At 36.8% G+C, this 17,182-nt stretch overlaps 3 non-coding genes across 3 annotated transcripts; all 3 read right to left on the reverse strand.

Annotated features, from left to right (window-relative positions):
• Positions 1 to 15,199: 15,199 nt before the first annotated feature.
• TRNAL-CAG (transfer RNA leucine (anticodon CAG)) lies at positions 15,200 to 15,282 on the reverse strand. Its single transcript has one exon. It is a non-coding gene; the product is annotated as a tRNA-Leu (tRNA).
• A 69-nt stretch (positions 15,283 to 15,351) lies between these two features.
• Positions 15,352 to 15,434, reverse strand: TRNAL-CAG (transfer RNA leucine (anticodon CAG)). The gene has a single exon. It is a non-coding gene; the product is annotated as a tRNA-Leu (tRNA).
• Positions 15,435 to 15,504: 70 nt separating this feature from the next.
• On the reverse strand, positions 15,505 to 15,587 carry TRNAL-CAG (transfer RNA leucine (anticodon CAG)). The gene has a single exon. It is a non-coding gene; the product is annotated as a tRNA-Leu (tRNA).
• Between the last annotated feature and the right edge of the window lie 1,595 nt (positions 15,588 to 17,182).

Here is a 17,182-nt window from a genome sequence, read left to right on the forward strand (position 1 = left end):
ATGAGTCTGAAGCCCAACGCCGAAAGTAATCCAGCAATTCTGCTGCAATTGGTTGAGGGAAAACTTCGGAAATACCTTGTCCCAACCAGGATTTGAGCCCTGGTCCGCTCGTTTCACGGTCAGACGTGCAAACCGTTACTCCACAGCGGTGTACAAGTTTTTCCTTACAACGACACAGTACAAATAAGGTAGGTGTCCGTGATATGGTCATGCTAAGGTTTGAGAATTTTTCTAGCCGCCATTTTGAAAAAAATGTAAACCACTTTTATCTTACTCGTTCTCAGTCTAATGAACATTCTTAAAACAATTTCGTTTCCCCATAAAAATAGCTTTAATTGTCCAAAAAGTCCCAATTTCCAAAAGTCTGCCTAATGGCCATATCAGGAACATGTGCACATGATATGGCCACTCTTGTTCCATGTTCTACAAATCGTAATTGTTTTCAGTTTGATAGCGCAATTGTGCTAAAATTAAATAATTCTGGTGTAAAATGAATAAACATGACACTTAATAATCTTTTTTATAATCCAAAGTGTATCCAAAACAGGTTTTTCCATAAAAAATTAAGTTGTTTTTCTTAAAATTCAAAATTTTTGCGTAATCCCAGATATAAGGCATGTAAATTTGTCAGGTGAAAAAATAGAAGTGAAATGAACTTGATATGGCAATGGTGCATTTAATATGGCCATATTAGGAGCAGGTAAGCTTCCACGAAAATCGTTTGATTATGAACAACTCGTAAAAGATACGCCATCAACGACAACACCAACCAACAGAACATTAAAAGCTGAATGGAGTACGATGGTTTTCACGAACAAGTCTTTGAAAAACATGCATAAAACGAAGGAGTCTTACCAGAGAAAAATAAGAAGAGGTCACATGAAAACCGCAAAACAGGCAACTGACGCCATATTGCTCAACCTGACTGGATGGAAAACGATCAAGTGACATACCAGGAAGCCCTTTCACTGGATTCTGCTCCAATTTAACGGATTTTTTGGTTAACTAACTCACAATAGGGGGGGGGGGTGGCCTTAACAGGAGCACCCACCTTACATGACTTGGGCAAACACTTTGCGTCAATGGGAGAGAGATAAAGCTGCCTTTCTCTCCCGGAAATCGACGATTTTATGAGATTTTCTCTTCGTATTTAGGTTTCCTTTTCCTTTATCATGACCTCACTGTCACCATATAATCACCTTACTGACTCTAAGTGCGCTCTGTGTGTAAGTAGCTCTAAGTACAACATATGTACGCAATATAAAATCTCTGAACGTGTTTAAATGGAGACCCGCCCATTAAAGGAAAATAGTAAAGAACTGTGGAAGACATTTCTTTGTACACCATAATGGAACTCGTCTGGAGATCTGATCGCCGATCTCCGGAGCACGAGACAGGTCGTCCTTGGGCAGGGAGTGGTGACACATCGAATGCTAACAAACAGAAGTGTTTTAAATGTCCTTCCCTTTTATTCTATGGCCACCGGCGTGGCTCAGTCGGTTAAGGCGCCTGCCTGTCGATCTGAAGTTGCGTTCGGACGCGGGTGCTATTCCCGCTTGGACTGATTACCTAGTTGGGTTTTTTTCCGAGATTTTCCTCAACAGTAAGGTGAATGCCAGGCAATCTATGGCGAATCCTCTGCCTCATCTCGCCAAATACCAGCTCGCTATTACCAATATAATCGACGCTAAATAACCTAGTAGTTGATACAGCGTCGTTAAATAACCAACTAAAAAAATAAAAAAAATATATCCTATGGGATTAGCACTACGGAGAGAAATCACAGGATAATCACAGGACAACAGACAAACACCAGTTCCGTGGGGAGAATTATATTTCTTCCATTGTCCACCCCTGTAATCGAACCACGCACCGCTTGTGTTGAAAGCTGACACGCTATCCAGATAGCCACAACGGCGGACAAGAGAAAAAAAAGGAGCAAGAAAACAAAAATATGAAACAAAGGTACAGTTGTCACAAAATTGTTCGGCGAGCTCTGTGTCCATTTGCTTGGTATAACAGGGTGCAATGGGTCAGAATAGGCGACACTTGGTCTTTAGCAATACGACTATGATTATTATTGAATCGTCGATAGTTCTGAACCGTCTCAATATAGGATGGAAACCCAACATTCTTTTTCTAACAAGTATCGTTTTTCATATGAATAAAATACGCAAGAAAACATGTTTAAGCCTTATATACCGTACTTATACAGGATGTTTCCGGGCTGGTATTACTAACTTTCAGAGATGATGGGGAAGGGCACATGTATCAATTTGAGATACGGATCCCTGGTCCGGAAATGACTGAGTCGAAAGTTATAAGCAAAAATAGTTGTGTGGAAATGAAATTGTAATTTGGCACCACGTGTCCTCCTTCCCTTAACCTTTGGAACAATCATGGGAAGATGGTATGGGCCGGATGTTTCCTACGTGGGTACTTAACCCCATACAATCTGTGAGCTTGTCTACTGTTACCATTGGCTCATCCGTATTCGAAATTCAGGTCTACATATTCCGTTCTCGTGTACTCCTCCATTTCACTAGGACTGATCGACTGGACACTGCAACTTGTACACTTACACTGCTGTCTACAGACGTGCATATCAGGACCGACCATGTCCGTTACACATTACGCTATCTGCATTGCTTTAGTGTAGTTTCCTGTCCCCATCCCTCAGACAGCGCACTGAACGGAATACTGTAGGTAGACAACGTAAACAACGTCAGATGAATACAGTATGTGTAAGATGTACAGATAAATACACATAAATAAGGTGTACACAGGAATAAAATTATTTCATTTCCACACAAATATTTTTGCTTATAACTTTCGACTCAGTCATTTCCGGACCAGGGTTCCTTATCTCAAATTGATACATGTGCCCTTCTCCATCATCCATGAAAATTTGTAACACCAGCCCGGAAACGCCCTGTATATTAATTATTTGTATGTAGAATATGGGAAATGCCAGTTATTATTCGGTTGAGAAGCTTTTGTCATCTAGTCTGCTGTCAAAAAATCTGAAAGTTAGGATTTATAAAACAGTTATATTACCGGTTGTTCTGTATGGCTATGAAACTTGGACTCTCACTTTGAGAGAGGAACAGAGATTGAGGGTTTTTGAGAATAAGGTTCTTAGGAAAATATTTGGGGCTAAGAGGGATGAAGTTACAGGAGAATGGAGAAAGTTACACAACGCAAAGCTGCACGCATTGTATCCTTCACCTGACATAATTAGGAACATTAAATCCAGACGTTTGAGATGGGCAGGACATGCAGCACGTATGGGCGAATCCAGAAATGCATATAGAGTATTAGTTGGGAGGCCAGAGGGGAAAAGACCTTTGGGGAGGCCGAGACGTAGATGGGAAGATAATATTAAAATGGATTTGAGGGAGGTGGGATATGATGGTAGGGACTGAATTAATCTTGCTCAGGATAGGGACCAATGGCGGGCTTATGTGAGGGCGGCAATGAACCTCCGGGTTCCTTAAAAGCCAGTAAGTAAGTAAGTAAGTAAGTAAGTAAGTAAGTAAGTATGTAGAATGAAATGTATATAAAATCATCGACCACGGTACAGGATATCGGTTTTACACATTATACAACATGTATTTGTAATAGGTGCATATAAATCTGGAATAAATTTAATAGCAGATTTTATAATTCTGAATTCACATTTTCCTTCATCAATTAATCATAAACGCATGGCTACATTGACAACCGTATATCTGACGTTCAGCCATACATAATCCAGATCTAAACGACAGGGCGATTGCCACAATGCTTTCTCAACCGTGAAGTGCTGTTACATGATATAAACTACTGCTTTCCTACTGAGCAGTCGTGAGTTCGATCCCCTCCTCGTAGGAGCCAAGGTTGTGCAATGACTCTTGCTCCTGTCAAGGATCTTTCCTAAAAAATACAATCACAGAATTATGGAAACTTTTATATGGAGTTTAAAGAAGCGCATAGGTATTGTTAGAACTTATTTCTTATATATTTTTGTGATAAAAACAATGTTTTCGGAGTTAAGTAATGTCATTTAATAAGCAAGAAATATAAGTACAGCGTACTCTTTGATGTATCCCTTATATGTTGTTTTCTAATGCCAGGCGCTTGACAATAAAGTCATTTGACCTCTTGCACTCCAATATTTTTCCAAGATATTGTCATGGTCAGCCACTGAAGCACAGATTTTGAGGATATCGCTGATATAGTGCAGAATTTTTTTTCTTTTCATATTTTCCCATTCATTTTATTTGTTCTATTTTCCTCAAGATTGGTACAATTAAGCAGATGTCGTACAAGTAAAATTGAAATTCTTCATTAAAATAGTGGGTTACAGCTGTTTGGACCATAAGGATACTTGTGGAAAAATTCATATAGCTAACAGCTATAGGCGCTTCTAGATTACACGCATTTCATATCTTTAAAAATGAAGAGTCCACTGCAAGAATGATGGATGTCATTTGGAATACATTTTGCAGGAGAAGCGATTGAAAGTTTGAAATGCTTAGCGCTCAAAGCTTAACTGTGATTTTCCGATCATTACTGGACAATGACTATCAGTGTTAATGCCATATAACTGTCTATCATTGACAGTCTTGGTTCATTTTCGACAAGAAAGTGACATCCATCATTCTTGCAGTGGACTCTTCAAATATAAGAGAAAATGGCTAAAATATACTGTATATCTTGATTTTTTTTGTTGATTTACTTTACGAAGCTTTATCAAGTGCAATGGTTATCTAGCGTATGAGAGAGCTGAAGGCGACAATGATAACGAAATGAGTCCAGGGTCCAGCGTCGAAACTTACCCAGCATTTGCTCTTAATGAGTTGAGGGAAAACTCCAGAAAAATCTCAATCAGTTAACTAGTCCCAACCAAGATTTGAACCCGGGCCAGCTCGTTTCACGGTCAAACATGCTATGAAGAATAAATTAAAATAGAAACCGCTGCAAAATTTTACAATATGAGCCTAAATTGGGAAGAAAAACTGGGAGATCTCTGAAAAGTTCAATTATTGAAGACCAAAACAGATCACAGAGATGTAAATTTAAAGCCACCGGCGTAGCTCAGTCTGCTAAGGAGCTTGCTTGCCGATCCGGAGTTTTGCTCGGGCGTGGGTTAGATCACCGCTTTGGCTGACTATCTGGTTTTCCCCAACCGTAAGGCGAATGTCAGGTAATTTATGACGAATCATCGGCCTTATCTCGCCAATTAGGATGCTCCTTGTTTAATTTAGAATGCTCCTTATTGTTATTATTATTATTATTACTATTATTATTATTTATTTATTATTAATTGTATTTTTTATTAGTTGTGCTTAGTATTCGGGGAGAGTCAGGTAGTATCGGACATAGGGTAATATCGGACATCGGGTAATATCGGACACTGCGTTTCTTTCATCTACCACCATATGGTAGTACCTGAATGACATGGTTACGTTTCTCTATGCGACATCACAGAAACGTAACCATGTCAATCAGGTGCTATCATCGTGTGGTAGATGAAAGAAACTCACTGTGCGATATTACCCGATGTCCGATACTACCCGACTCTCCCCTAATTGTCATTATTGAGTGAAATTAGTTACCACTGCTACCGGGTATATATCCATTTGCAGTGTGAATACATACATACATACATACATACATGCATACATACATACATACATGCAAATACTATCTCGCTATCACCAATCCCAAGGACTCTAAATAATCTAGTAGTTGATACAGCGTTGTTAAATAACCAAATTAGAAAATTTAATTGGTTATATTACGGTTCTTTATCAACTGCTGTGGTTATTTAGCGTCTGAATGAAATGAAGGTGATGATGCCAGCGAAATGAATCCAGGGTTCAGCGCCGAAAGTTACCCAGCATTTGCCCTTATTGGTTGAGGGAAAACCCCGAAAAAAACTCAAGCAGGTCAATTGTCCCAACCAGGATTTGAACGCGGGCTCCCTCGTTTCACTTTCAGGCAAGCTAATCGTTACTCCACAGCGGTTGACTACAATGATGATGGTTATGGGGTTTTTGTCTTTGTTTTTAGTTCCTTATTTAACGATGCTGTATCATATACTAGGTTACTTGGCGTCCATGGACTTAGTGATAGCGAGAAGGTGTTTGACGAAAGGAGGTCAAGGATTCTCTATGCGGTTACTTGACCTTCTCTTACAGTAGAGAAAAAATGCCGGACAAAAAGCCAACCAGATAGTTAGCCCAAGCGAGAATCGAACCCACGCCCATGAGCAGCTCCAGATCAGCAGATAAAAGCGACCACCTCTTGTGCTACTATGATGTGTCTCTTTGTTTTTATCTCGAGAACTGTACGGTCATGTTACTATGGTGACAAGGCAGTTAAACGAAGCATAGCATTTCTTCGCGATTTTATTGTCAAGAAAGACTCCGACGCTGAGAGACCTTGATATCGCAATTACGTGCTTCAGTGTGGTCAACTGTAAGAGAACATTGATCCGTCTGGAGCTATTAGGTGCTGGTTAAAGAATTACGTGTCATTTAAATTTGCATTGGAGCGTGGGCAGAGAATGACGGCAGGATTCCACACCTGTGGCATAAAAAATTAATTTCAATTTTTCTTTCTTTTGGTGAAGAGATATGAGTTGGCATGAGGCAATAATTATTATTACAAACGCCCACCCTTTGTTAATAAAGGATGGATGTGCTGGATGATGCGATCGAACAGTTAGATCTTTCCTGATTGAAATGTGTCGTGGTTTTCTTACTTGTCTTTCCAGTCATACGTTCACATATTACCTTGAATTCGGTCACAAATAATTAGTTAGCATCGTAATATTCATTAAAATTAGTCCTCTGATGAGTTCATGGTAATGATTAATACTTACTTACTCACTGGCTTTTAAGGAACCCGGAGGTTCATTGCCGCCCTCACATAAGCCAGTCATTGGTCCCTATCCTGAGCAAGATTAATCCATTCTCTACCATCATATCCCACTCCCTCAAATCCAATTTAATATTATCTTCCCATCTACGTCTCGGCCTCCCTAAAGGTCTTTTTCCCTCCGGCCTCCCAACTAACACTCTATATGCATTTCTGGATTCGCCCATACATGCTACATGCCCTGCCCATCTCAAACGTCTGGATTTAATGTTCATAATTATGTCAGGTGAAGAATACAATGCGTGCAGTTCTGTGTTGTGTAACTTTCTCCATTCTCCTGTAACTTCATCCCTCTTAGCCCCAAATATTTTCCTAAGAATCTTATTCTCAAACACCCGTAGTCTCTGTTCCTCTCTCAAAGTGAAAGTCCAAGTTTCACAACCATACAGAACAACCGGTAATATAACTGTTTTATAAATTCTAACTTTCAGATTCTTCGACAGCAGACTGGATGATAAAAGTTTCTCAACCGAATAATAACAGGCATTTCCCATATTTAGTCTGTGTTTAATTTCCTCCCGAGTATCATTTATATTTGTTACTGTTGCTCCCAGATATTTGAACTTCTCCACCTCTTCAAAAGATAAATTTCCAATTTTTATATTTCCATTTCGTACAATATGATTAATATCTAAAGATAATAAATGAATGAATGAATGAATGAATGAATGAATGAATGAATGAATGAATGAATGAATGTATGAATGAATGAATAAATAAATAAATTAATGAATAAATAAATAAATAAATAAATAAATAAGTAAACAAATAAATAAATAAGTAAATAAATAAATAGATAAATAAATAAATAAATCGGTAAATAAATAAATAAATCAGTAAATAAAAAATAAATAACTACTTAAGTAAGTAAATAAATAAATAAATAAATAAATAAATAAATAAATAAATAACTACTTAAGTAAATAAATAAATAACTAAATAAGTAAATAAATACTGTAAAAAGTAAAATGTTAAATGTTATGTTTTATTTAACGACGCTTGCAACTGCCGAGGTTATATCAGCGTCGCCGGTGTGCTGGAATTTTGTCTCGCAGGAGTTCTATTAGATGTCAATAAATCTACTGACATGAGCCTGTCACATTTAAGCACACTTAAATGCCATCGACCTGACTCGGGATCGAACCTGTAACTTCGGGCATGGGAGGCCAGCGCTATACCAACTGCGCCAACCAGGCTGACATAAATAAATAAATAAATAAATAAATAAATAAATAAATAAATAAACAAAGATGACATATTGTAATTACTGAAGTTGATAATAGTTGGGTTTAATACTGTAGAAGTACTAATAGGTTAAGTTTACTTTTGTTTATGCTCGACCATGCCGAAATGTAGTAATTATACACCTGGTAGCAGTCCTTTAATGCATGTCATTAAAGAACACCTATTCATTAAAGTTCAGGTTTTCGATTATTCTCAGATATGCAATCGAAAGACAACTAGCAAAACGTCACTCAGGCTGGAAATCCAATACTGTCGCAGAAGGTTATGTTCTGTTACTGTAATAATTAGCGTTAATTGTAAATAATATTCAAATAAATTCAATTTGCATCCCGTTTTCAATGTCGAATTCAATTTCGAGGTTATATCAAGATCAAAGTTTATCTTACTCTCGAATTTATATCAAGGTCGTCGACATTCTTTGCTCGGAAAAAAATCAATACTTTCGCGTCTGCGCACATCTCACAATTTACGAGATTGCACAAGTTCAGTTCGCTCCCCAGTCACATAAGGATTACATGAATACTTATGAATAATTTCAAGTTAGAAATATGGTCGAGCATAAAAAGTCGTATGAAACTTGCCTATAATGGTAATTAAGACGCTCGTACGAAAATTATGAAACTCGCTTGCGCTCGTTTCATAAACATCCTCGTGTCTTAATTACTATCATTATAGGCTCGTTGCATAATGTACTATTATACTAGGCGTTATTATAGCATAGTTTTTATTTATAGTCCTAGGTTTATTGTATTTATTTATTTATTTATTTATAGTTAGAATTAAATTTACGTTTATTTTATTTTTATTGCTGCAATTATTGCAATTTTATTACTGTAATCATTGTAATGTTATTACTGTAATTATTGTATATTATATATCACTGCCACCGGGTGTATATCCAATTGTAATGTTAATAAATACATACATACATCACCTTGGACTATTTTTGTTCTAAAGATCTTCAAAGAGCGTAAGATGATTTCTAAGTAAGCAATGTATGTTCGTGTGAATATTTCCCTGACAGGCATATCTATTACTTATGAACAAAATCCTTCAAATCGTTTAGAAGGAAACGTTGTACGTAGACAAACATACAGATAAGTGCCTGAGGTATCCTTGTTTGCAAATGGTACGCTGTAGGTCTCGGAATCCATATGTTGCAGCATCAAAATTCTCCGTAAAAGACTCACCTGTGTCTCACGTGACATCATCTCAACACACCACGCTTTTCAATTCAACAGATTCCGTGAGAGTAGTTGTAAACAAAGAGTCTGCATGACTGATTCGCCGTTGTAGTCCTACCATTACTCCACTGTGTCTTATCATAGTTTCATAATCTAATGTCTATGTATCCATTAAAAAAGTGAGTGAGATATATTTTCGTCTGACCTTAACTCGTACAATGCTAATTTGAAAAGCTTTAATTATTTTTGCATTTGGGAGAAAATATTACCGTAGCAACTAAAATAAAACAATTGAAGACAAGTGTAATGATGTTAATTCTATTCTTTTGTTTATGATAATATTTTTTTACACGATCGTGGCTATTTTTTCTCGACCTTACCGACATTGTTCATACACCATGTACGAGTATATAGATCAGATAAAACATTGGTTTCTATAGAAACACAAAAAGATTTACTGTTATAGCTTCATAACCTAACTTGTGCTGTAGGTAAAACAATCCCGTAGAAACAATACTCAGTACTCTCTTGAGTCATTAATGATTTAATAAAAAAATTATCCTTTTACAGGAACACTAACTTCGCTTAGCAATAATAATAGTAGTAATAATAATAATAATAATAATAATAATAATAATAATAATAATTGTTAACTTCATGACAGTAATTTTTATTAGAAAAGGTGATATATTACAATTTTGCAGCATATCGTTTTTTTATTCTTCATGCCAAGTTCTCATTGCAAATAATTTTTAACAAATTTACTGTAATTGAAAGTTTTTTAAAGAAAAAAAAAGAACCATAGTCCAAAAAATGCAAATTTGAGATATTGAGAATGTGGTGTGCGTATTGTTGCGGCCATCTACTGAATTAGTAGTTAGTGGAAAAAAAACACAATAGCCCTATGTTATAGGAGTGGAAATTTTCAGCGATTTTCATAAAACAACCATAGTCCATTTTTTTTGTGAAAACAGCTATTGTCCAGGACAATGGTAGCATTTACAAATATCGCATTCATATCAACTTGAAATATTTATCAATACGATTTTATAAACTATAGTAGATTGGCAGTACTGCTTCTTATGTACATCAGAGAAAAATATTTTAGCATGTGAATTGTTTTTAGTAGTTATGGTGTCATCTTTAGAGGCAGAATTAACCCCACTGAAGAAACGTAAGCGACGAAAGAAGAAACAGGATTTAATAAAGAAAAAGAAAACTAAAAGAGAGGCACACTTCAGCCACAACAGAGAACTTTTTCTTAAAACAACCATTGTCCACAGTTACCTACATTTGCACATGCATTTCTATAAGGTAATTTAAGTTATAAGTGTACTTCAGTTTTCCCAAGTTTCTACATCTTAAGAAATTACGTCATGAATTTCATACCAATACCCATGCCAGATTGTTTTTGTTTCTCCTGAAAATTTATGTTTTTGGACTATGGTTGTTTTCTCAAAAAAAAAAAAAAAAAAAAAAAAAAAAAAAAAAAAAAAAAAAAAAAAAAAACTTCAATTCAATCTGACAACCACACCTTTTCCAGATTTATTTCAGAAAGTATAATTTGTATTTCAGATTCATCAATTGTATTTCAGAAAACATCATTCGTATTTCAGATTCGTCAATTCTATTTCAGAAAGCATAATTTGTTTTTCAGATTAATCAATTGTCTTTCAGAAAGCATCATTTGTATTTCAGATTCGCCAATTGTATTTCAGAACCCGTCAATTGTATTTCAGATTCGTCAATTGTACTTCAGAAAGCGTCATTTGTATTTGAGATTAATCAATTGTATTTCAGAAAGCATAATTTGTATTTCAGATTAATCAATTGTATTTCAGAAAGCATAATTTGTATTCAAATTCGCCAATTGTATTTCAGAACCCGTCAATTGTATTTCAGATTCGTCAATTGAACTTCAGAAAGCGTCATTTGTATTTCAGATTAATCAATTGTATTTCAGAAAGCATAATTTGTATTTCAGATTAATCAATTGTATTTCAGAAAGCATAATTTGTATTTCAGATTAATCAATTGTATTACAGAAAGCATAATTTGTATTTCAGAACCCGTCAATTGTATTTCAGATTCGTCAATTGAACTTCAGAAAGCGTCATTTGTATTTCAGAACCCGTCAATTGTATTTCAGATTCATCAATTGAACTTCAGAAAGCGTCATTTGTATTTCAGAACCCGTCAATTGTATTTCAGATTCGTCAATTGAACTTCAGAAAGCGTCATTTGTATTTCAGAACCCGTCAATTGTATTTCAGATTCGTCAATTGAACTTCAGAAAGCGTCATTTGTATTTCAGACTAATCAATTGTATTTCAGAAAGCATCATTTGTATTTCAGATTCGTCAATTGTATTTCAGAAATACAAATCACGCTTTAAGAAATTAAATTGACCAGTTCTCAAATACATGTGGAAAAACAACATCATTTTAATTCACTAGCACATACAGGAACAGGGAGAAAATGGTTATGTGTCACGGTTTGGTTATAAAGTAAGAATATGTGGACATAACTAATTCTCCGAAGGACTTTCTCTTGAGTTAAAAGTGCTAGTTACTATGGTGATACGAAAATTCATAGTATAATAGCAACGCTGTTTAACGCTGATTGTCCGGCACGATAGGAGGGATATGGTCTGCGATCAGAGTCCCGGCCTTGCAGTTGCGCTCCTGAGCTTATAGGGGCGCGCACGACCTTTGCACTGGAATAACACAGAGGAGCAGATGTAACCCAGACGAGAGGCTGCAGCTCCAGTCTCTTGGTCATGCTCGGACGTCGACCCCGCTCAGCTCCGGTGCCACTCAACCTGAGATCTCGCCTCTTAGGGCGAGGCACCTCTACTTCGTCCCAGAGAGATGTAAACAGACGGAGCGGTGAGAAGGTACAAAACAAGTGATATATGGTGAAACAAAGACTTAAAACATAATACGAATTTTATTTTAATCGATTATTCAAAGACGCTGTATCAGCTGTGACGTTATTTAGCGTTGGTAACTGACGATTCGTCATGATATTAAATGACATTCGTCTTATAGTTGTAAAAACCTCGGAAGAAGAGACTCAAACCAGGTAATCGGCTGTAGAGAGATTGAAATTCATGTCCTAACACAACCTTGACTAGCATTTTAAATACGTACTTACTTACTTGCTGGCTTTTAAGGAACCCGGAGATTCATTGCCGCCCTCACATAAGCCCGCCATTGGTCCCTATCCTGAGCAAGATTAATCCATTCTCTATCATCATATCCCAACTCCCTCAAATCCATTTTAATATTATCTTCCCATCTACGTTTCGGCCTCCCTAAAGGTCTTTTTCCCTCTGGTCTCCCAACTTTTACTCTATATGCATTTCTGGATTCGCCCATACGTGCTACATGCCCTGCCCATCTCAAACGTCTGGATTTAATGTTCCTAATTATGTCAGGTGAAGAATACAATGCGTGCAGTTCTGTGTTGTGTAACTTTCTCCGTTCTCCTGTAACTTCATCCCTCTTAGCCCCAAATATTAACAAAGAATTAATGTCTATAAAAATATGTCATTCCGAAACAATATTTGGTTACAAAAATAAATAAACAAATAAATAAATATGTATATATATATATTTATTGCCATCAAAATTATGTACAATTTGTATATCATTTGTCAATGGTTGATTCTGTTATATTATTTTCCGTTTTCCAGGAACCTACCCTTAACCACATTTTACTATTAATAATTATTACTATACTACTGGGTGTTCATTTCAAAGTGTGTCATGACGTCACTGTTGTTGGGTCACCGATTTGAAGCGAGTTTCAGCTTATATGTTAGAGAAGTTGCCTATTATTTAAGGCGTTCTTCAATCTGAACTTGAGAACGTGTACGGTATAACTTGAACGTCGTTGCAACAGATGGCGGTCTGTACGGTCTGTGTGCTACCATAACCTCTTTCGAACTGTGTTTTGCGCCGGCAAGTCGTACGCAGGGTATTTGTTATCATCGGTTGCGTACGGTAACATTCCACAACACAAATCAAATGCTCCGAGTCCATGTTGACCGTCGAAGTTAATGTCAAATACGTAAGTAATCGTCTTAACCCTCTCCCCATATCCCGACAGTACGTATTTCCAAACAGTTCACATTCCTGCCACTACCGGCGTTACCGTACTTATAGGTACGTACTCTTTAGAATGAACGCCATACTTGCTAGGCAACTTCTCTGCCTCTTAGGTTATACACCTCTGCGGAAGTGTAGGAAGATTGAATTCTCTAGGCTCATCGGCTAGCCACATGACGGCATACAGCGAGCCGTGACACATTTTGAACTGAACACCCAGTATACTTCATAATGCGTACAATCAATTAGTTATTTCTTAACAAAAACTATTACCCTTTAATTATTATTTGTTATTTATATATATATTTATGTTTATACCTTAGTTTTTACTTCTCATAGGTCTATGTTATAGGAGTGGAAATTTTCAGTGTTTTTCTCAAAACAACCATAGTCAAAATACTTTTTTTTTTTTTTTTTTTTTTTTTTTTTGTGAAAACAGTCATTATCCAAGGCGACGATAGCACATTTTAAAAATATCACATTCATTTCACCTTGAAAAGTTTATTAATACAATTTCAAACTGTAGATTGGCAGTCCATGTATTGTGGGTCCCTATCACCACGGCATGGCGCGTCCTCACGTTGCGGATAGAGGAGACGGCCTCCAGATATGAAGAGTCCACTGCAAGAATGATGGATGTCACTTTCTTGTCGAAAATGAACTAAGACTGTCAATGCATAGCTTAAGACATATATAATGTACAAAGAGAGTTATATCGTCGCCTGAATGCAAGAACTAGGTAACTTGATTTTTCATATTTTGTGACATTGCCTATTTACTTATTTATTGCTCTAAGGAATATGTCTCGTTTTCTTTTACCTAGTTGTTATATTGGAAAATAGATGTCGCTGGTATCATTCGAACAGTTACCTAGATCCTGGATTACATTTTGTGCGATTTTTGTTATGCTATAAAAGAGGTAACCCAAAAACGCAAATTTCGAGTTACCTAGTTCTTGCATTCAGGCGACGATATGGCATTGACACTGATAGTCACTGTCCAGTAATGATCGGAAAATCACAGTTAAGCTTTGAGAGCTAAGCATTTCAAACTTTCAATTGCTTCTCCTCCAAAATGTATTCCAAATAACATCCATCATTCTTACAGTAGACTCTTCATGTGTAGGATAGCTGTGAATACATTGAATAAGCAGTCATGGCCAGCCGATAAGGGGTGGGTAAAGGGCTAACAATCAATCACCGTAAAAGACAGGTTGTTACGAAACCTTACAATAAGCCTCGGAATGGGACTGATTCTCTGGCACGACCACAGCAAAGCTGACTTCGGAGAGTTGGCTAAACAACAATACATACAAGTGATGAGTAAGGCGCTATCTATAAAGCAGATGAGCTACGAAGAAAATATGGCAATTCAAAGTTCACATGCACTTTTGTATTACAACGTTCTGTATCAACCTAGTATTTCTTTGGACTGAACATAACATATAACCTCTCGAATGATAGACTTTTCCTAGAAATAGGTTGTCTGAAGACTTTCCATTGAATTCAGTCTTTCCAAACTCCTTTTATCTGAAGTCACTATTCGACTGTAACACAAAATGAGTTCGCTTGTTTACATATGGTACTAGAGAAATCTTGAAAATGTATGTCAGGAGTAGACTGCCATTTGTACACAGCGCCTTACACCGCTCGGCCATCCTGAGTCGTGATCAAAGCTGCTAAATCACTTGACATGAATACAACACAAACACTACAGGAATTAAAATACGCATGTCAGGAGTGGGATTCGAACCTACGCCCACAAACTGGACTGCGACCTGAACGCAGCGCCTTAGACCGCTCGGCTATCCTGACGTTATGAGTAACGCTGCTTAATCATCTGACATAAATACAATACAAACACCATAGAAATTAAAATATATATGTCAGGAGCGGGATTCGAACCCACGCCCACAGGGTAGACTGCGACCTGAACGCAACGCCTTAGACCGCGCGGCCATCCTGACAATGAAGGCAACATCTCTTAATCACTTGATATAACTGCAATACAAACACTATATAAATTAAAAATACGTATGTCAGGAGTGGGATTCGAACCCATGCCCACAGAGCGGACTGCGACCTGAACGCAGCGCCTTAGACCGCTCGGCCATCCTGACAATGAAAGCAACATCTCTTAATCACTTGATATAACTGCAATACAAACACTATATAAATTAAAAATATATGTCAGGAGTGGGATTCGAACCCACGCCCACAGGGTGGACGGCGACCTGAACGCAGCGCATTAGACCGCTCGGCCATCCTGAAGTCGTGATTGGTACTGCTTAATCACCTGACATAAATACAATGCAAACACTATAGAAATTAAAATACGAATGTCGGGAGTGGGATTCGAACCCACGCCCACAAAGCGGACTGCGTCCTGAACGCAGCGCCTTATACCGGTAATAGAATAGATACTCTAATAGTCATGTACTTTTGCATTTTCTATTTGTATATATTATTACAAGCTGTATGTATTTTATCATATTATATTAATGTTATTGTGCTCAATGAACTCTCTTAATTTTGTGATCAATTTAGTATAACTGATCTGCACTGCGCTCGAACACGAGCTTCTGCTCTTTCGGACTGCAGTGCCTAATGTAGCTCAAGTATAATGTATTAAATAAATAAATTTGATTTTTTTCAACGTCAGACAATCCCTTAGCGGATCCATGACCTCATATCTCTACACCAATTTCATCTAGATAACCTGGTAGTTGATACAGAATTGTATAATAAGCGATTTAAAAAACTTTCCCTAATTTCTTATTTACATTTCTTCGCTTAACCTCAGCCTAGAGAAGAATATGAATGACCCCGGTGATATAAAGTTGGTACGAAGTCAGGACTCAACATAAAACAAATCAGGAAACCCAGTAGCAACGGACTGACACTCCTGCCTTATTCTGAAGTGGAACCTACGGCATCAACATAGCGTTGAAGTGGTGCCGTAATCGTTGAGCCGAGTCATTCAGTGGTTGTAAAGACTGCAATCTTTATCCGATCAATTTGTTCCACGATGATGGTAAATTCACGTTTAACGACACAGATAAAAACAATTGAAAACAGCAGTGGATTTCTTTTCGTGAAAGCGACCTTGAATTGTGGTTTCACTTTTATTGCAAACCTCGAAAATTCCCTCATATCATTCTGTTCCCACGATGTATACTGCAGCCAATTTATTTCCCATCCTTACTAAATAATGATTAAGTTATAATGTTATTAACGATCTCACAGGTCCATCATTAAATAATTTTCAATACTTAATTTAAGGCCAATTATTGAAAGTATAGAGGGCTTTCCAAAAAGTAAGAGACTTTAAAAATATTGTTGTTATTTTTTTTGTCAAATTATCAAGTTATTTGAAAGAACACTTAAACGGAGATCCGTAGAGAAACTAATGTGACATATTTGGACAAAAATGGATTTTTCTTTTTTTTTCTGTAAATCATTACTTACTTAATTTTACTGGAAGCAAGTAAAGAGATAGGTTTGGAAGTAAATCCCGAAAAGACAAAGTATATGATTATGTCTCGTGACCAGAATATTGTACGAAATGGAAATATAAAAATTGGAAATTTATCTTTTGAAGAGGTGGAGAAGTTCAAATATCTTGGAGCAACAGTAACAAATATAAATGATACTCGGGAGGAAATTAAACACAGAATAAATATGGGAAATGCCTGTTATTAGTCGGTTGAGAAGA

This window comes from Periplaneta americana, chromosome 7, assembly GCF_040183065.1.
Source record: "Periplaneta americana isolate PAMFEO1 chromosome 7, P.americana_PAMFEO1_priV1, whole genome shotgun sequence".
Taxonomy (NCBI): domain Eukaryota; kingdom Metazoa; phylum Arthropoda; class Insecta; order Blattodea; family Blattidae; genus Periplaneta; species Periplaneta americana.